General features: G+C 38.6%; 1 protein-coding gene and 1 long non-coding RNA gene across 3 annotated transcripts in view; one reads left to right on the top strand and one right to left on the bottom strand.

Moving 5' to 3' along the window:
* Positions 1-22,648, top strand: part of PTCHD4 (patched domain containing 4) — a 99,368-nt gene that overhangs the window by 32,970 nt on the left and 43,750 nt on the right. The window lies entirely within an intron of this gene.
* On the bottom strand, positions 112-22,539 carry LOC308191590. The gene is made up of 3 exons (XR_013948155.1): positions 17,713-22,539; positions 12,939-13,018; positions 112-4,103 (listed from the first exon to the last, which is right to left on the bottom strand). It is a non-coding gene; the product is annotated as an uncharacterized lncRNA (long non-coding RNA).

The raw sequence follows: 22,648 nt of genomic DNA on the forward strand, positions 1-22,648 counted from the left end.
AAGACAAATGTGAGGGCTGAAGTGCATGCTATCTCTAGTTTACCTGTACTTGACATATCATAGTATTTCTAACCTTAGAAATATTAATTAAAAAAATTAATTAAAAATTAATCTGTAATTTTATATGTTACAGTAGCTCATGTCCCCATCCACTTAGCAAATCATTAAGGATTTTGAAATACCTTGTCCTTTATTAAAAAATTTCTGACCTTGACTCTTACAGTAGGAAATGAGAATAACAACAAAAACACAGGGAAGTGGAAGGAAAAAAACGGAAAGATAAAAAAATATATATTTAAAATAACCTGTTTGAACGGCCGTATCACATAGATGATTCAAATGAATGGCTTTAGATATTTTCCTTATTTGCAAAGATGATTTTCCAATAATCTGTTATACTCCCTAGCAAGTCACAGTTCTACAGGTTGTTTTTGTTGTTGTTGTTGGTTTTGTTTTGGTTTTTTGTTTTTACGTATCTATAGGAAATGAATATTTTCCCCTCCACCCCTCTTTCCCCTGGAACATTATCCTTTCCTGGATTATGAGTAGAAGACCAAGGTCTGTCTGGGATCCTCTGCTACACTCATACCATGCGGTTTGGCCCTGCAGGAATGTCTTGGAGCTGACATGCTTAGGGAGAGATGACAGGACTAGGGCTGTCCCTTATACCCTCAAACACAGGCCAGATGAGGATACCTCGTCACATGTCCTTTGGACCTTCTCATACCCGGGGATGAAAGAGATGCAGAAACAGCACAGCTGGCCTCAGTCCTAACAACAGGGCTTGTAGCACCTAATTCCAGCTGTCCCAAATGTTCTTTCCTTAACTAAAGTGACAAAATCTGTTTCTTTCATAGTCAGTGGAGAGAAGTAGGTGACTCCAAAGTCATGTGAATGAGCTGAGTTAATCTCTAGAGGGTCCTATGCATCTCTACAAAAGCTAAGTTGACTGCTTAGACTTTAACCACTGATGTTACACACACAAGTTGTAAGCTATGCATATATACACGTATATATATAACACAAATATGCATAATCTGACTTGAATCCTTTATAGATTGCAGACTACCTCTTTTTCTGTAGAGACTTAGGGGTAAGTCTCTTCCTCTTATCAACTCAAACGTCATCATCGTTTAGGGCAGTTGCCCCACCCCAGGAGCTGGGTCTGCAGGTCTTCTGGTCAGAGACTGAGGCTCAGCTTAGGTTGAAGCATTTGTCCTTGGATCATTGCCCAAGCACAGAACATCACTACCAGGTCCTCCATAATGACAGAGAAAATACAAAAGACATTGGTGTTTTGTTTTTTTTTTTTTTTTTCTTGAAAGCAGACAGCTAAACTCTTCCTTCTACTGACTCCAGTGTGAACCCATGTGTCCAAGGTGAATTCTCCAGTCTTCCCTCCCCCCTCCCCTTTTCCCTTTTTCTCTCTTTCTTTTGTTAAAACAGCTTTCTCAGCTCTCCATCTGCAGCTAACAGACTAGTAGCTGTCATTTGAGCTGCTTCCAATTTGCTGCAAGCATTTCTGCAAGTCCTTTGAAAAAATAGTTTGATAAAAGAAGAGAACATGTTCTAAGTGAAAAAGTCAAAGGCTGAAAGGAATGGTTTTCTTTTGCACTTGAAAATGTATGTTTAGTACTCTTAATACACAAATTCTGTTCAAATAGTAAAGGATGTTTCCTTTTCAGGTGCCTCATGCATTTGTCTGAACACCTCTTGCTTTCATTTTTCTACCCTTTCATAGCAATCCTCATTCCTACCACTGGGCTATTTAAGGTTCTTTATTGGATACACCTTTTCTGCCCATTGATCTCATTTAACAGGAGTTTCATTCCTTGTACTTAATGTGTATCGATGCACATCACATTTACATTTGGTTCATTCAGGATGGAAAGGAGCTGCATCATGGCAGAAATATTTTAGCTCTACATATATCATCCCTAATAGGGCAATGTCAAATCCAGCCTTGAATAGCAGCATTGCTAGCAGCTCCATAACCTGCCTTGACAGCTTGTTCCAGTGCTTAAATAGCCATACAGTTATAAAGCTATTTCTTAATATTTTCCTTGCTGTGGTTTATGCCTGTAACTTCAGTCTGTCTGGCCTGACCATGGAGAGTAATTTTTCACAGCATATATGCATTTGCAAATACTTTCAGGATATTTTATATGTAGGGCTATGCATACTTTAGCATGGTTATCCTTTCCTACCAGATATTTTTTCCTGGATATTTTACCATGGCTCATACTTTCTTGTGAACTCCATCCATCCATGGTGGCTTCTGGTTTTTGTTGGAACATTGTGGATCCATGGGAAAAAAAAGAAAAGTGGGATAGGCTGAGCTTCAGAAGGATATGCCCTGTGTTGTTGGTGTGTGGAGGAAAAATGTAACCTTGTATTGTCCTTTATTTCAAGCTGGGCAGGAAAGGTGGGCTCTGCTGCCTGAGGCAGCATAGAGTGAGTGATTCTGTGCTCTGTCAAGCACACTGTCTGTTCTCCACGGGTACCTTGTTCCTTTGTAGGAAAACACAAAGTTGAGCTTCCATTTTTGAAGTGAAAATGAAAGGCAGCAAATGCATTTACCTTTTCCTGGAATACATCTTATGTGCAATCAGCCCCTGGAACTCACCACTGCAAAATAGTTATGACCAAAAATTCAGCCTGATTTGGAAAAGGTTGGATTGTTACACAGCTAGTTAAAATTTGTTATTTTGAATAATATTGCAACAGTAAAAAGTAATAGTAAGGAAGAAGTATAAAAATTAATGACCGAGTTCAAAAGCCCAGTTCAAAAATGGTCACAAGGAAATTTCACTTGTGAGGAAATTTTCCCATAGCTGCCCTCTTTCTGTCTGATAATCTTCCCCTGAAGAGTCAGGAAAAGGATACAGAACTGAATGGACCATTTGCTAAACATTTTAAATCATTATTTATCTGCTACTTTCATTGCAATATAAAAACTTAGTACAGAATGAAAAGCTTGAAAAATCTGTTGCAAATGCAAAACCAACTAAGACGACTTTATTTGATATTTTATCATTTATATGTTCTCCATTGTACAACCACTAGCTAGTCAAGGTTTTAATAATTCATTTTTTTCTTCCATTTCTGATCCTTTTTGTAGTCCATTTTTTTCCCATGAAACGACTTCTTGTCTCCAGTGGGACAACTGCCTGCAGTTACATACTGCATGCTGAAGCCACACTGCCTCCAGGCTCATTCTTCCATGAGTGGTAACAAATAATAGCAGCAGCCTGCTTGTTCAACAGATATCTGCCATATCATTGACATAACTCTGTGTTACTGGCCTTCAGACAAAGGTATACGCAGCTCCTGCAGCTGTGACTTTCCATGTGTTAATGCTGCTGGATGTGGTGAAGCAGGCAATGTTTCATCCACGCTTGGCTAACTGCAAGATGAGGAAGGACATGCTATTTTGGATGCTCACAGTGGTGCCGAGGGTTGTACCAGTGATGGGTGTCAGCACAGGGCTGCATGTGGTACCAAGTGAGTAAGACAAAAAATCAGGCTTTTGCAGCTTTGGATCACTAGAGATGCACTTTCATTTTTGTTCTGCCAGAGTGAGGATACCATACTCAGTGCCTTGGCTGAATTTCTGTGTGGATAATTTCATTTCTATCATCTTCAAATTCCGGACCTGTGGAGGCTAGGAGCACTGTGCAGGTGTAGCTCTGTGCAGCAGTGTTAAGCAGCTGCTGGTTTTTACTCAGATGTGGCTGTATTTGACCGGTGAATGCAATGACCACATTACATGTCTTGGCAGTCTCTAAATAATTGTCTTCCCTGAGAATCCGTAACTGCATCCTGGCATGTTCTCATCACATTTCCCTGCAGGCAGCTGCAGTATTTCAGCAGTCTGGAATTTTATGCTCATACCTTACACCTGAAGTCCAAGGAAGCGAAGTATTTCTTTACAGCCTGATATGCCACTTAGACCTGTCTATCCTATACATCCCTACCCATATTCAAACACAAATCTGAAATGGAGATTTTAAATGTTGGAGCTTTTCCTGGTGTTTGAACTCAATTGCTGTTGATACCTTGCTTATGGAGAAAACCATTTTGCTAGCACAGCCATGATGAACCTGTTGTAGGAGGAGTAATGAGCTTCATTCATTAGAAAGAAGCAGTGATATATTTTATTGATATAATATAAAAATTTAACAAAGTTTGATTGTAAATAAAATAGTGACTTAAGGCTCAATGGCAAGGTAGACCCAGTTATCTACTGCACAGAAGATAGGGTTAAATACACTTGCCCAGGAGACTCTCCCATTGAGTCAGGAGGATCAGAACAGACCCCCTTGCATTCTAAACTCCTTTGTTTGCTAACACAACCATAAGACCAACCAGTAGTATGTCAATAGGCAAACTTTACATAAATTCAGAAACAGCAGGTATAACCTACTAGAGGGAGCACTTGCATTGCTTTATGAAGAGGACCAAACAGCAGATTGCTGCACACCCTGTGAGACCCTAGATGATAAAATTTTCTGCTTCTTTACATTTCTAGTTGACATTTCTACTATTATTTTGGAGAAATTATTGTCCTCAAGGGAAGATACAGAGTTGCAGAAGAATGCAGAGAGATGTTGTGTATACCTGGTGCAGAGCCCTGAAGCTTTTGTCCTTCTGCAGTGACTTTTAGAACAGTCTAGCATGAAGTTTTTGGTTAAGGCATTTTAAACCTTTTGAAATTAGACAGAGCCCTGGGAACAAAAAAGCTGTTTGTGCTTGGAGTAGATAGCACAGCAAGAAGAAAGTGCATGAAGAGCAAAACCAAAACTCTTCTAATGCACAATCTTCTCATGGGAGCAGCTGTAAGGGAAGACCCCAAAGGAGAGCTGCTAGCCACATTGCTGAAAACATTACCAGAAGATGGGATGTTGGGGCTAACAAGAACTGATTATGCTAGTCAAAAACAGTGCAAATACCACCCACTTCACACTGCCAATCAACTTCAAGGCACCACTTTTAAGAGCAAGAGAGGTTCTGGACTAACCTAGTCCTCATCTCTATGCAAGAGTACAGCTCAGTGCCTTTTGTAATCCTTTATGTGGGCTTTCAACATCTCTTCCATCAGAGCTAAGAAACAGTGAGAACTGTTAGCCAGCTTTTAAATGAATAACCTTGGTATGAAGGAGAGAAGGCTTTATAATCATAGATACAGATGTTCTACCTCTTTCTCAGGTTATTTGATGTCAAACTCTGAACAATGCAGCTAACGAAGGAAGTCTCAAAAGATCTCTCTATATAGATTGTGACCTCTAATATACTTATTCTTTCCCTGGGGGGAAGTAATAAGATATTACTCTATATATAGATCTCTATATTATAGATCTCTCTATATATCGATCCTCTTTCTTATATATATAGTATAAACGAAAGTAATATATATATACATATATGCAGTAAACAGTCATGATTCAGCTTTCACTGCAGTGAAATCATTAAACCTCATCCACTTGAGACATTCATTCACAAGCTGGAAAAGACATTTTGTCAGCTTTTAGAATATTTTCAGTGCTTCAGGAGACTTTTGCTTGTCTTTTGTGGCCTCTTTTACCCAACCCTGTCACATTTGTATACCACTTCACTGGGACCTGACAGTGTATTACAAAACTGTTGAAAAACAGAGCAATACTTGCAGATGAGGTTCTTCCATGACTTTTGTGTAAATGGTGTCCATGACAGGGTCACTGATCCAGTGATCACTTGAATGGGAAGTGGATTATATGGTGATATCGGAGGTCCCTTATCAACAAAGTTAGTCTGATTTTGTTAGGGATGATCTTTCTTTTCCCATGGAGATGACTGGATTTAACTTCATATGAAAAAATAACAATGACATGTCTCAGGATGATAAATTTTAGCCTAATACCCCTCTATTGAGTTTGGCATATGGCATAATGGGTAAAATTCAAAGGAAGCTTTAGATCATTGAATCCAGCTTCTTGGGACTGCAAAATCTCGATGTTACAATGTCTTAGATCTGAAACACAGTGGATGAGTATCATCCCAGATGATGTTTCTAAAATTTGTGCATCTGATCTAAACTCAAGGGTCATTTCTCCTGTCATAAGGACAACGAATCTAAGAATGACTCTGCCAGGCTATAGATTCGTCTAATTGAATGCCCTATCTCTGGCAATGGCTGGTAACAGATTTCTTGGAAAACAGAGAGGATAGGGAAAGCTCACAGTTCCTGGACTGTTCCCTTAGTTCAAGGATCCACAGATAATAACTGCAGCTAGCAGCTGTCAACAGATTTTCATTCAAGGATTTTGCTACTCAAAAGCCATAGCACCCATATTATGCACAGGTTTTTCTACCATTGACACAGAATTACCAATTTCCTTATTTGAGTTCCTTAAAAAAAAATCGCCCCAAAAAACACAGAAAAATAGACAAACCATCACTGTAATCTAGAAACATATGTGGAACTTAAACATTTATAGCTAACTTAAAATTTAGTTGACAATAGATAAGTAGCCAAAGGCATCATGGAGCAACATCACAAGGTAATTGCTCAAGCCTCTCCAAGACCTTAGCAGAATTCTAAAGCCCCTAATTAACCTCTGTAATCAGTAAATCCAAACTGACCCTTGTTATCTGTTATCTGGATTAGTACAAAGTTACTGAGGGTTATATGAGCTTTATCTACACATAAGGATTGCTTGAAGGCCAACAAACAATTTAAAAATATTTCTTTATCATTTTGTGACTCTCACAAGCATTTGGATTTATGTTTCAAAGAGTCCTCAGAGAACTGAGGATTCAGGTTCACCAAAAGTCAGCAAATTTAGACTGTTATTTCTCAAAAACTCCTTTGAAAAGAGATAGTAAAAAATGTAGCTGTTCCAAGTTTAAGAAACTTTTTTCCTTGAGAATGAAATAAAAAGATATCTGTTTCCAGTTATCATAATGTTTAAATTCTTTACTTTCCATTCTAAAACATTTTTTTTCTTTCATTTTTTCCCACCCATTGAGAAGAGTGAAATAAAACAAATTGGAAAAAAAATCAGTATATGAGGAAATGAAGAATCAAAAACTTCCAGGGATTCCTTTTTCTTTTTAAATTGTAAAATTACAGGAATATATAAAAGATTTAAGTAAAAAAAAATAAATTGTCTCCTAAAAATCTTAATATTGAATCAGATGACAACAAATGTTTTAACACCTTAGATCAAAGATTTATCTGGAAAAATCAGTAAATATGCCATAAAATGGGCTTTTAAATGGTGCAGTAATAATTCCCTTGATATCACAAAAAATAAGCCTTATCAGACACACCTGATTTTTAAAAATGAATCTACAAATTTGCACATGAAAAGAAACTATGCTGCTGTAGCATATTGAGATAATGGCAATTTGATTTACTTCTGCACATTTTGATACATGCGTTTGTACTATGTTAAATCACTGTAGCTTCTATTAAATGTAATCATGAAATATTAATTTGCAATTGTACACTCTTCCTCCTGGGAAGACATTATTAATCAGGCCAAAAGGAATTTCTTTCTCTGTGTTCTGGTGTGAAAAAAATCAATAGTAGCAAAACTCTCAGATAATGCAAAATTTGGCAGATTATAATAATAATGCATCCCACAACATCAGGCAGGCTTCTTTTTGTCAACACGTGCTTCATCACAGATAAGTGCTAGATTATGCATCTAGAAACAAAGAAACTATTCACATTTGAAAGATGAGGAATTGTGTCCTGAAAACAAGAACAGTGATATCATAGCAGATCATGCACTGAACATAAATTCCCAGAGTGCTGCTGTTGTTAACATGGAAGAATGAAATTGAAAATGTGTTAAAGAAGGAACAGGAAGGTGACAATTTGGTGAACAGCATTAGTAAGATGCTAATTAGCATTTTGAATTGATTCACCTGATCAGAAGTAGATTTCTGTAGTGTAAGCAGTATCCATAGCTGAGCTGGTCTCCACAGACTCCTTTAGTCAATGGTGAGAAGAAGTTTGGATGACACTTTTTAGCCCTTTCTGAAGTACTGAAAATAGACTAGAAAACTGGAGTTGTTCACTGGAAGAAATACAACGTTTGTGCTGATGATTTCTTCCTAATTCTATGATCCTTTTGGACTTGTTTTTATGTCTTGGATAACACGCTTTTACACCTTTGTGCTTTCTTCAGTGGTCTGCAGCTTTACATTACACTCAAATTTACTGTATATTTTGTCCTTTTGTGTGCTAGACACTATTTCTTTGTTCTCTTTGGAGAACCCTCACCCTACAAGGAATATATCAGAAATCCAAAATCACTTCTAAAACCTTTCTTCTTAATATATTTTAATAAGTGTTCGAGCTCCACTTACTTATTTGATATACATAGAGGTTTCTAAACTTTTTTTGGTTTATTTTTCCTAGAACAATTCTAGTTTTTAGTCTTTTCGGTGCAGCCATGACTCATCTGGAAAACTCTTGTAGGCCTACATGTCTTTTTATTCAAACAGGTCCAATGCCCTCAAAAAATCTGGAAATCTGTCATTATTCATATGGCTCACTGACCTTTGATCACATTTTCCTTGAACTGATATGATGGTAGTACTGTCTAGGTAGGAGGTCAAAGGGATTTTCTCAAATCAAGACAATGCATCTTTTCCACTAGCTTCTGTTCTCCAGTTACTTCCATCCACACATTGTTCTTAACATTTCTCTTCTGTAAATCCATCCAGTGTTTACTATCTTGTGGGTGGGGTGGAGTCCCAGCAGAGAACCAGTGAAATGCTCATATATCTCTTGAATCATGTGTTGCCTCTCAGCAAAGAGATTAATTTCATCTAGTTCCCTTATCTGGTACCTTGATAAGAGTATTCCTCTTTAATACTTATCTTTCCCTTTGTCTAGACATGAAAGCTAGTTTCAGTGGTTAGTAATTGCTGTACTCTGTCTCTTCAGATGAACATCATGATTAGTTTTTCACCTCCTCAGTTCTTTGACACCCCTTTTTGTGTCTTTCCAATACAAACTGGCAGCAATTCAGTGAAGCTGGTCATGACCGTAATTCCTTTCACACTGCTATGGTAGATGACAAGGATGAGAATTTTGGCTTTATGGAATACAGTGAAGAAGTCATGGTAAGAGCTAAAATTCAAATTCTTGATCTGGGTTGTAGCTCTTGCTTCTTAACGTACTCAGTTTTCTGATAATCATGATCTGAATTTCATAACAGCATAAAAGCCATATCCAGTGTCTCAGATGGTAACATAATGAAGAAATAGATCTCTTAAAGCTTTCTCTCATAACAGCTACACATTTTTGGCTTTCCTTGGTAGCTTGCATTCTTTAAATCATTTCTGGATACTTAATTTCCAGCTTTACAGACTAAAGCAATACCAAATCATTTGTGAACCTAACACTTCCTGGAAATCAGAAAGTGCTGCTTTATGCAATCTGTGTTTAGAAATGTTAACAGAAGGCAGTGATTTTTAAGGAAAATGGAAATAAAACAGTTCTATTGCTTTTTCCTTTTTTTTCCCCAAGTGCATTTTTATTTGCTGCTGAGATATTGCCATATCATTTGACCACTTCCTCACATTCACCTAATCATACATTTTTCTGCCATCCTGTTTTTGCCTCCAACATTCCACGCTTCCTGTGGTCCAAGTAGTTCATAAAATGTTCTTCTTCCATCCTTTATTCCTACAACACTACATGCCCTTTTCTTTTTAGCCTCAAACTGTGATCTTTGTTTCTTTGTTTCCAGCTGTAGAGTTTGATTCTTATTTGAATCAGGCATATGACAAATGAACACAAGCTTCCTCTAACCACTTTGTAGGTCTCTTCTCTGGTTCCTAAAAAATTCAGGATAACTATGTTTCCCCGCCACCTCTTGTTCTTAAAGGCAGCATCCTTGTATGGAAATGCTGCCTGTACTGATAATCCCCAGACGAGGTGACTTTGTGCAACTCTAATCTATAGTCTTCTTGCTGCCTCCTCATATCTGATAACTGTTCTTTAAACAGAAGAACACAATCTTCTCAATGGTAACTAAGTCCTCAACTTCCCTGCACAGAGCATCAGAGGACCCAAGAAAAAAGTAAAGCTACGAGGGGAATTTGCTTCCAGTGCCATCCCATGAACCCTGCAATATGTACTGCCAGATTGCCCAGGTACTGGTTTGTAGCAACTTCTCACTCCAGCCCCTGGAATCTGTGAAAGCACAGCTCTGCAGTGTAGCTGGGTAAGGAGCACCGAAGGACCACACTGACTAGAAAGGCCTCAGCTCTGAGCATCCTGGAACCTTTTTCTATATTGTTGGAAATTATAGAATCAGTGTTTGTATTTTGGAAGGACCCAAAGAGCATCCATTTCCAACCTCCCTGCCATAGGCAGGGACACCTCCCACCAGACCAGGTTGCTCAAAGCCCCAGCCAACCTGGCTTTGAGCACTGACAGGGATGGGGCAACCACAGCTTCTCTGGGCAACCTGTGCCAGTGCCTCACCACCCTCATAGTAAAGAACTTCTTCCTGATATCTAACATACCTACCCTCTTTTATCCCTTATCACTGCATCCCCAACAAAGAGTCCTTGCCCAACTTTCCTGGAGGCCCCCTTTAGGTACTGGAAGGCCACTCTGAGGTCTCCCTGGAGCCTTCTCTTCTCCAGGCTGGACCACCCCAGATCTCTCAGCCTTCTCTCTTTGTTCTTCAGAGAATGCAGTGGTAAAATAAACCAGGCTACAATATTCATCTGCACTTCACTTCTTGGCTTTTGATGGGTGAAGTTCTGTCAGGCACACCAGAAGCTGTGTTACTAACAGCCTAACTGGGTCTGCCCATATTTTCCTTCAGGCAGTATTCAGCTTAGTTTTTGTCCCTCAGACCCTCTCTTATCCTGTCACAGGCAGTCAATGTTTGCTGTAGGAACCTCCACTGACAGAAGGGAGCTCTGAAGAGCTCCACATTGGGTGGCTTTTCAGAACCTCTCTGCCCTTCCTGCTCTGTGATGTTTGGGCCAGGAGGGGTTTACAGGTGTGGTCCCAGAGAGAACATAGAAGTACACCATGAAAGAAGACAGCTCCTTGTAGCAGACACTTCTGAATGCTTGACTAGAACATGCTTGTATTTTACTGCTAAATATATATTTTTATATATACTTAATATATTATACATATATTGTTGTTTTGTAGTGAGAAAAAATATGTATGTGATGTCCTAAAGAAGGGGTTTCTCTGCTTTTGGGAAGATCAGAGACTTACTAGAAATACCTCTTAAAGGAAAAAGAGGAAATTTTCTATTGCTCAGTGAAAAGATAAATGAACAGACTATGTGTCAGCCATGGTGCCAGCAGAATTGCTGGCAACTTTACCAGAGAAGTATCAGCAGCAGTAGCAAATAATAAACCCTAGCCGAAATCAGCATCCTTCTCTTGAAGAATCTAGCTGAAGTCACAGCATAATCTTGACCAGGATGTAAGATCAGCAATGTCCTGAGGAGACTCACACTGAAAGAATATATACTGTCACACCTGTGAGTAGGAAAATCATATTAAATTCTTACCAGAAATGTTGTGTTATAGGAATAAAATTCATTTAAAGTAAGATATAAGGCCTGAGCATCAGTCTGTTAGAACTTCTTTTGCATCTCAGAAGTGCACCCAAAGCCACAAGCAAGATGAGGCTCAGCTACACACTTGCATGGTTACCGAAGTGCTATTGATTTGGCATATTCTTAATAGACTGTTTAGCTGTCATGTACTTTACAGAAAAGACACTAACTACCAGAAAAGCCCAGCAGGCTGTTTTACAGGTTGCTCCTGGGTTGTGTAGTTATTTTGTGAAGAGCCCCACATTTTATATCTGGGTCTGGCAAAGAGCAGCCCTGTTTGCAAGACTGTTGGTAAAGCTTTATCCTGTTTGGCCCTCCAGGAGTGCAATGTATTTAGGTAGGCAAAAGCTCTGAAATTACCACTTAAATATGGATTACTTAAAACCAGATTTTCTTCTTTCAAGATGTTTGATTGAGTAGCTGATAAGGTTAACCTTAGAAAATTACTGAACATGAGATTTTTGATCTGAGAAGTGAGCCTGGAATAAAACAAGAAAATGTGAGCACCTTCCACCAATAGCACCTTCTTGCACAAGAATGGAAGATTTATATAATGTGGAGAAAATGTGGGAAGAAATAAGCTAGGTGAAAAGGAATCCTTCAATAGAAAAGCTCCGCTATTGAAGTGAGCTCATGAGTTCCAGGATAGAAGAAAAAATAAAGAAAAAACACCCAAAAAGAAACAACCACACACTGAATCTTCTCTCTGTTCTGGTGAAGTTTTAATGACTTAAGTTACTTCCTTGTGTTAGTTAAAATATTTTTAATATCTTCCTACACAATCAATTTCTACTCTGAAGAAAGAAAAAGCATAAGTGATATATTCTCAGAAACAGCTACTGTAATTACACCATAGTTATGATGAGAGAATAACATAGCTATACTGCTGTTAAGTTTGAGATACTTTTCTTGCCCATTTTTCACATAACTGACAGTCATCTGTGTGATGGAATTCTACTTCCTTTGTGCTTAATAAGCACAGTTTGTGGCATAGAACTTGTAAAAAAGCATTTGAACCTAAAATATAATTTTGCAGAAACCACTTCACAATTATGGCATAATTGAAATACTATTACCCTCTACAAGCAGTTTTTGTACAAGATAATGTACAAAAAGTACAAAAATATGTAAAATTGGTAACTTTTGAAGTGATCAGATATTTTGGGGCAGGCCTGGCAGTGGATGGAACACAGATGAGTTAAAAATATTAGTGGGTTTTCTTTCAGAAGGAATGTCAGTTCCATGAAAGGGTTTACACTCAAATCTGCAATTCGCTCATCCTTGTTTTAAATAGAATATTAAAAAAATACAGATTAATATACAGTATATAGATTCTTTGCTCACCTGAGTATTTTAACATAATTTTCATCTTTGACTTTCTGTCCTTCCAGCATACCCTTAACTCCAGTACAAATAGGGACAAACTGAAGGTAGGAACAAAATGGTATATGAATTAAAATGTCTGATAATTAATGAATTACAATAGCAGCATTGCTTTCTATTTTGAGCCAAATGAAATAAAGAGGCTAGAAGGATTCTTTAATAATTGTAAACATGGATCTCTAATTCCTTTTCATGCTCTGTGATCACATACAAAAGATCTAATAAAAATAATTGCATTAGATGTCCTGTTTCTGGAAAAATGCATAGCTAGTATTTAGGAAGACTCTTATTGCACTGACTTATCTATTAATGAAGCAAAACCTAGTTAATTACCTAATTTGCATGATATTTTGCATCCACTTAGAAACTGGTATGAGCATTGAGGAGCGGTTTTACATCAAACCATTTTTACTAAGGTAGTGGAATTGCCTGGGCTGACTCTGCAGATGAAAACATCAGGTGTTTTTCCTGTTGGACTGAAAATTTGAAAATCAAGGTATAGATCAAACAGTCTTTGACCTGGGAAAGGCAGTACTCAGGCCTCCCACTGCCAAGGTCCTGCAGTGGACCCATACTGAGCTGTATCAGAGCTGTGCATCCACATTGGGAGCCTAACCTGCTTGAGGTCCCATATTATTGTCCCACGGCCTTCAGTGGAGGCAGTGAGGAGGACATTGTAGCTTGTAGCTTTCCTACACTGCTCCAGTGCACCATTACTCTGAGACAGGATATAGCTCCCAAAACTGCCAGCCAAAACTAAGTCTGTAATAACCAGGCAGAAAGTGGTAGGTCTGCAGCTGCTTTCCCTTTTTTACATTGCACTTTGTGCTCCATGGTATTTCTTCCCACTCCTCCTCTGCCACCCCTCTCTCCCCTCATGTAGGGGTGTCTTTTCTCAACTACTTATCCTTTCATCAGTGTGTGCTTGATGTTTCTGCACCCCATGTATCTATCAGGAGATAGTCAAGACATAACTCCCTATAGGAAAGATAATACCTATACAATTTTCTGTATTTCCCAAGTCCTATTCAGTAGCCGGTCTGATTTGCTGTGTAAAGATGTGTGCAAGAATGCACCTTTCCTAACATTAGCTATTTAAAAACAAGGCATCCAAGCTATGATACTTGTCCATGCTGAACCTCAGAGTCCAGGGAGTGCTTCCTCCCACCCTGAGGTAGGAGTTGGAAAGAGGTTTTGAAATCTCTCCTTCATGTTCTCCTGTTTCTGTGTTGATGAGAGAGGGAGCCAAAGACAACAAATTGAGATTATACACAAAGCTGTACATGATTGAAGTTAAGAGAGATTAATTTCATCATTAAGGTCTTCTGGAAAACTCCCACATGCTCTATGCAAGCACAGAAAAAGTGCTATTAAATACAAAAACTCATGAAATAACCTAGGTCTTAAAATGCAAGCATCTGCCATTGCAGAAATGCGGGAATTTGGCAGGAAAGAGCTCTCTGAAGATCAGTCCATAGTCTCCCAATATCTGTTGCTTCAAGTAACAGCTACAACATATGAGCCATTTAGTACCAAAAAGAGGGCAGACTCTCCTCACTGGAAATAAATTACTTGTCCTAGAGACTCAGCTACAACATAAAAGTAACAAACAGCTAAAAAAAACTATTGTCCTAATTACATTGGGTCATATATTGAAATATGGTAATTTGAGTGCGGAGTCACCAGCAGTGCTGAGGAAAAGCTTTCTGCTATAAAACAAAATTGTGAAGTCTGTGGTTTCTGTTCTTAAAGCCATCACTGGGAATAAGATACATAAAACCACACTGGCTTTTGATCTAATCAACATAATTATGCTTGATTTTAATCCCCCTTTTTGTTTATACATTTGGAGTTTTATTCAGGTGATTCACCTTTGTGCCTACGATGAATTTAAACCACTAATGTGACATTGAAGCTCAAAAAGCAATTCAAGCTCTTTATTATCCAGGGCAGAAAGACCATGGCTCTCTCTAGACCCAGTAGAGAGAGGTAGATGCCTACACAAGAGTTCATCTTCTGTACCATAGCTATTCAGAAACCAGGCATATAGCCTAAATTCATTTTCTAGACTATTTTAGTTGCTGGTGACAAGCAGCTACCCCAGAAAATAATTCTGTATTTACCTACTCTGTGGTGTGGTCAAGTTCCTGTCTCTCTGTACTGGTTTTAGATGGACTGCGACAACTAGTGTAGACTAGGTGCATAACTTTCAGATTGCTAAAATTAGTGAGAAGGATCTCACCTGTGCACCAGATGATTTCTGTTGTGCACTCCTAAATTTAAAAGTACATTGTAGCAAGGGCAGGCAAAGGAGGTATTTTTACCCCTGATGTTCTACAGCACTTCATTCAAAGCCAGAGGGGTGATTTACTTGAGCAAAAGCTGAAGGGGGATTATGGAAACACAAGTTTCCAAGACATTGAAATTTCTAGCTTGTTGGACATTAAACAAGTATCAGTAGAAGACAGTATCAACATGAAAGAGTTTGCAAAATAGAAAGCCTATTAACATCAGTGAGTATGTGTCAGCATAGCCATAATTCAAGGAAACATTTCTGTTTAAGTGTTTAATACTGATGTTAAATAAGACAAAAGTAAAGCACTCTTGAAGAATGTGTTCAGCACATTTAATTATGGTACTGAAAGGCATTTAAGATGACACTAGAAAATAGGAAAACCATGAAATGATCAATCTCATTAAAAGTTGTTGTAGCATACTAAGGATATGCCTGAACTACTCAGCCAGTCTTGCTTCAGTGGGGAGAAAGAGGCAGCTCCAAAGGGCAATTGTCCCTCATATAGCCCTAGGAGGACATGGGCCTCTTGCTGTCCCTTTGTTGCAAAGGAGAAGACTGTCCTTAGCTTGGACATCTCACCCAGAGGTAACAGTGAGGGCAGAGGAGTACCAACTCCAGCACCTAGTGCTTGTGATAACATCCTATTTGAATGAAGAGGTCCTCCCTGAATATTTTTACCTATATTTCTTTTTCTGACTATTAATGCTGGTAGCAACTGGCAGAGTATGAGATAAATAACCAGGTACCTACCAGACCATTGCTATTTGTGTCTTCTCTGAGTCTAATCTGAGATCTGTGTAGTTCATGTTCATAGGATAACCTTCTCATGCGACACTAATACTTATTATACTTATGTGTGGCATACTAATACTACACTAATACCTGATTGTCCATAATCCATAAGTGACAAAAACACTTCCAAATACAAGCTTTAAAAAGTACTTGGCTTCACTGAAAAGTGTGCCAGACACCTCAGTTTCACACACAGAATCATCTAGATTGGAAGAGACCTCCAAGATCACCTAGTCCAACCTCTGACCTAATACTAACAAGTCCTTCACTAAACCATACCACTAAGCTCTACATCCAAACATCTTTTGAAGACCTCCAGGGATGGTGACTCAACCACTTCCCTGGGCAGCCCATTCCAATGCCTAACAACTCTTTCAGTAAAGAAGTTCTTCCTAACATCCAACCTAAACCTCCCCTGGCACAACTTTAGCCCATTCCCCCTCGTCCTGTCACCAGGCACGTAGGAGAATAGACCAACCCCTACCTCTCTACAGCCTCCTTTAAGGTAACTGTAGAGAGCGATAAGGTCGCCCCTGAGCCTCCTCTTCTCCAGGCTGAACAATCCCAGCTCCCTCAGCCGCTCCTCGTAAGACTTGTTCTCCAGACCCCTCACCAGCTTTGTTGCCCTTCTCTGGACTCTCTCGAGCACCTCCATGTCCTTCTTGTAGTGAGGGGCCCAAAACTGAACACAGTACTCAAGGTGCAGCCCCACCAGAGCTGAGTACAGGGGGACAATCACTTCCCTAGACCTGCTGGCCACACTGCTTCTTATGCAAGCCACAATGCTGTTGGCCTTCTTGGCCACCTGAGCACACTGCTGGCTCATATTCAGCTGACTATCAACCAATACTGCCAGGTCCTTCTCTGCCTGACAGCTTTCTAACCACTCATCTCCCAGCCTGCAGCAGTGCTTGGGGTAATTTTTTTTATTATTTTCTTTCTACAAGGAAGAAAAAGAGAAGGTCATATCTGTGATGGACACACAAACAGTACAGATCCTTGCAGAGGACTCAAGCACAGAGACCAGAGACAGAAAAAACCCTCAGGTCCACAAACACCAACAGGACATGAATGCACAGCAACCCTGGCAGGGGTAACCACAGACTTATCCTTCACAGATGAAAAAGGTGACCCTGCTCAGTCACTTGGTAATACTGCACCTATGTGGTCAAGCCCCTTGCAGTGCATACTGAAGCTCTTTGTGAATCCTCAGGAGAGTTACACAAATGACTTGATATACCCTGAGATTAAAATATAACCCAAAAACAGAAGTGTACCCCACCATCACATCCTAAAAACAAATTAGCTGGCAACCTCTGCTAAGTATCCCTCTATTAAGGGAACTCCAAGCACTTAAAAAACTGTCCCTAGCCCTGAAAAAGACTACATCTTACATGCTTACTTCTGCTGTTTTCAGACACTTGCTGGCATAGGAAACTTGGATGATACATTTCCCCTAAATCCTGCTCCATCCCTTTAACATCAAGGTTGTAACTGATAATATTTGACATACAGGTGAAGGCATAAGGTCACGTTCACAGTAAGCCCCATAATTCTGCAAAAATCATAAGAGACCTAGAACCACAAAGCAAACAGGCAAAATAACATCATCTTCCAATCCATAAACATGCTCTAAAAACTACTCACCTGAAGAAGAGCTGCATACAGTAAATGCACATGCTACTACATAACTTGCTTTACTCTAAAAGATCCTACTAGTTGTTACCTCAAAAATACATGCTCTCAACTCTCTCTCAACTTAGAAACACATCAGCCCACCTAAAGAACCCCACAAGTAACCGAAGGAAAAACAAAGCACTTAACCCCAAAGAGCAGCTCAAGCAAAAAGGACTCTCTGATGGGAGACCTGCAGCTTATATACCATTAGGCCCACCTGGCACCCAACCAATCACCTGGGTAAGGGGTGAGGCAAAGCAAATAAAAGTAGAAATCAAGCAGAATGAGCAGCAGCTGTGTTGTTTTTATTTATCTGGCTTAGCTCAACAGTGTGTAAAGCACAGCACAGAGAGCTAGGCTGTTTTTTAGAAGCAACAATTTCTGTGCTTTTGCTTCATCCTTGAATATTGAAAGGACAATATGACTGAGTAACTGAAACTATTTCATTACGTGTTCTTTTCTAAACATCTCCCTAAGCTTAGGTCAGTACTTGTGGGCACTTTTGATATTTTAATATAAATTGCTTTGATGCCTGAAACATAATGAAGTAATGTTACATCATTTAAAAAACAAAACTGTTACCCTTACTAGTATTATCATAACATAGAAAACATAATACTAAACTGGGACCCCAAAGTAAGAAGCAACACTTCTGCACTCTTCTTCCTATTTTAATTTCTGATTGTCTTGAGGAATGATATGATAATTTCCTGTTTGATTAGGCTAAAATTTCTGTCTCAAAACCACACAAATGTGTGGCAGAGCTAGCATAAATCAGTTGCAGCCTGATGAAGCTGACAATGAATTGAGTTCTGGTATTTTACCCAATATTTTTTCCTAAGCATTATTTTTAGTCCTGGGTGATGTGCTGATGGAGCTCATTGCTTCACACAGCACAGGCTCATGGGCACAAGCTCATATACCAGCACTATTTCCATGTTGGAATTGGGGTGACCTTGCTACCAAGTTTTGGTGGGTACTGTTTTATACCATAGTGCTGGAAAGTTATACACAAAACACGGGTAGAAGAAAAAATGTCAGTTCCAGAATTTAATAAGGAATCTTGTGATTCCTCTGAATCATCTGGTGATTTAAGAGACTTTCTTTCAATAAGCAGGTGCATGGGAAAAAACACAAACAGTAGTTCATCCCTTAGATCCTCTCCTGTCCTGGAGCAGGTCCGGAGGAGGGCCACAGGAATCATCAGGGGGATAGAGCACCTTTTGTTGATATTATCTAGTGCAACTAGATATAAAATTCAAAGTCCCTAATCAGGCTGGCATTTAGTTGTTCTATCCAATGAGTTGGGAAAAACTATCTTACAATAGAAGTAAGTATATAAATATGTTTGTATTTCTGAGGACAGAATTAAAGTGTCTTTTCCGATTAGTGAGAGCAATTTTTAAATATATATATATATATATATATTTAGCTGAATCTGAGGTGTAACAAAGTAGTACCATGTGCTCTGGGTTGATAAAACCGAGTGAATTTCACAGCCTGGGCAGATTTGGTTGAATTACCTCATTACCTGATGCAATGATGGTGTACATTCCATTCCCAAGAGGTGGGAGAGGACCGTTTCAGATTTGCTGAGGATTGGGGGTTTTGTGAATGTTTTATGCCACATTGCTTTGGTGTCTGTGCTAAGAGATACTTTCTGCATGAGGAAAAGCAGCTGACACTGGAACTTTCCAATTAAAATTCTTTGTAGGGCAGAATGATAAAAGAAACCATTGTGATTGTCTGGTGGAACCCACTCCTAGGACCAAAAATAGAAATCCTTGTGGTTCTTCAGCCAATTGAATAAAGCAAGAGAAAGAACGCCAGGCAATATGCCCTCATTTTCCTTGTGCTGTTAACTTAACTCCACTGAATTTGTTGTCTGCCCTAGGTTAATGACCCTTGTGAAAATCACAGATGGAGCTGTTTGAAGGTGGTACCCCCAAATTGAGTGAAACTTCTGAAAAATGTAGGCTGCAGTCTTATTCCCCAAGTCCACTGTATTGGGTCAGACAGAATTTAAACAGACAATAGAGAATATTGGGAATGGGTATGATCATGGGGAATAAAAACACTCGTGAAGAGGGTGTAGGAGTAGAGGGAATCCCTTGGCAGTAGATACAGTTCCTGTGAACTGTAATGTAATTAATGACAGACCAGAGGAAACTTGGCTCTTCAAGGGGAAGACAAAACAAAACACATAAGCAAAACAGCAACAACAACAAAATGCATTTCTTAAAGGAAATACTTCATAGGAACACAGGGGTCAAAAATGAGAGGTTAATTCACCAGGGTTAAGTTGGTGTGACCAGATATTACTCTTTCCATGGTGTACATACTCTTCTGATATTTACTATTGCATTCCCTTTGCCTCATGCTTTGTTATTCTCAAATGATGATATAGAAACTTCCTCCCTGACTGGGTTTTAAAGACAGAATATTGTCAGGAACTGCTTCTGAATTAGATCCCTTTCTTCAACCCACACGATTATTTTCCTGGAAGCCATAATATCATTTTTTTTGACATCTTCCTCTGATGCAGCCTGAGGCTTACCCTGCTCTCTCCTAATTCCAGGCACTTGGCTGAGAAGCTTGCTTGCCCAAGGCACTCTCTATAGCCAAAGAGAAAAAGGGATCTCCAGCAGTTGTTTCTGATCTCTATAACTTTCCTCTTTCCAGTAATCCTAAGGAATCCTGGCATAACTGACTGCTAGTGTAGGTATCTCTTAGTTTCCTAAAATTAGGCAGGATGAAGCCAGGTGACAACATCTAAACTTGAATGCCGTATTCCAAAGAAGTTATATGAATAAAGATTGTACACTCCCCTTGTATTAGGATATTGATGTCCTAAACTGGATGAACCTTTCTTTGAAACCATGTAATGTCTGCTTGACCTGCTATTTTTCAGCATTACATCTTTTGTTTCTTCATCACTATTTACACAGTGATACACGAAGATGCGTACTTAGATCTTTCGTTCTTTTTTGTTAGTAGGTTGTCATTTTCATGCAAAATTGTTCTCTTGATTTCTGCTGTCCATGAGAATACTGTGGAGTTTCACTGATCTCATTTTTGAGAGGCAAGTGAAGAGAAAACAGGTTGAGAAGGGATATTTCCTTTACAATGAGACAGAGCTACCGTCACATGTAGTAAACTGAGTGATCTCTCATTCTTCAGTGTCTCCAAAACTTTATTTGTTCTATTTTTGAATTACTGAATCATATGTACAACTGTGAGCAATGAAGCTGGAGCCTGGGAGGCTAAAATATGAGAGCAAAATCTCATCTAAACTTTCCAGTAGACTTCTGTGATAATTGCATCCAGCATCATTCACCAGCACTAGGGAATGTTCCATGATTTAGCACTTCAATCTATTTCTTTGTTGCCAGTCTGTGCCAAAAGGAATATATCTATGGATTAGCTATTTGAATGACATGAACAGGAATACTTCCAGTTAATTGCAGGATTAAGTTCTCTAACCCTCTGTAGTGAATATGGTACTATTTTCCTCTCCTGGAAGACCATAAAAATGAAACAGAATAAAATATACCATGACACATCTGTGATCCTGTAAAAGCCATGTTTCTGAAAATGCCAGTACTGGATGCTTTGAGGGGTCAAGCAAAAAGATCACTTTTTGGGACTGGAAAATGTGTTGGGAGTAATCACATGATCCTAGTCCTCCTCACAAGGGAAACTATCTTGTATATGTATAAATTGTATAATACTTTCTTTAAACGTCAAGGTATTGATATTTCTCTAAAAAAAAAAAGGGCATAAATTTAAGTTGTTGTAATTTTATAACGGATGTCTCTAGCAGATGGCACACTTTAACGAGGTTGAAAAATCCCTGTGGGCTCAGAAGAAGAACAGGGAATGTAATAAGCATTTCATAAGCAAACTAAATTGAATCTGTTTTTAAAATATATATACATATATATATATATATTTCTCAATAACCAACCTATATAGTGATCTTTTTATTCTCAGGGGTCTTTAAAACAAATCAAACCCCAACCAACTTAAATGTGATTGAAAATCATTTGCTGTCCTCTAGGATGTTTCTCATAAATGTTTTACATTTGGTTTCCACCATTAACATGCTTGAAGAATTCTGTAGAGAATTACTCAGAGTATATTTATATTTTCTAAGGGCTGTGGCCAAACTAAATAAATAAATAATCACCTCTATCCTGACTTCCATCAAGGCAACCTAATTTTTAGTGTAACTTCTCAGATGACTAGACGGAGGAAAAAAAATTGAAGCTGTAAAAAAAAAAAAAAAAAAAAAAATGAAGCTGTACCTATGGAGTTTATTCATACAGGAATGATTCCAAAGTAATTTAAGAAATTTTAGCAGATGCGTTTGCCTTTATGACAGTATAATTAAGATGAAAATTCAGAGAAGTATTTAAGTACAAACGTAACTCGATCTCTGTTCATGCTCAGCTTTAAACATGTGTTTAATTCAATCACTTAAGCACATGCTTAAGTATTTTCCTGAATGAGATGTTTTCCTGAATGACAGCTTAGAATCTAGAATGATGTTCACATTTAATGATGCACAGCATATTTAGATAATGTTACACTTCACGTGCAATAAGAATGTGAAACTTAAAATGGTAGTGATGTTTTAAAACACCCTTAGTGTTTATTATGCAGGCTTGTTTTGTGGCTCTGGATTTAGAATTGTTTTGACCTCTCTTTCTAGTCAGAAAAAAAAAAAAAAATTCCTGGATAGCTTAAGTTACAGTACCATTATGCTTTGGATCCTTCTCACAGATTAGTCTCTTTAAGATGACCAGTCATTACAGGAAAGAGCATGGGGAATTTCAGAGAAATATTCTCTTTGTATCCTGCATATAGTATAGCATAATGTAGTATTTGGATATTATTTTTGAAA

The sequence above is a fragment of the Anser brachyrhynchus genome, assembly GCF_964034855.1.
Source record: "Anser brachyrhynchus genome assembly, chromosome: 3".
In the NCBI taxonomy this organism is placed as follows: Eukaryota; Metazoa; Chordata; class Aves; order Anseriformes; family Anatidae; genus Anser; species Anser brachyrhynchus.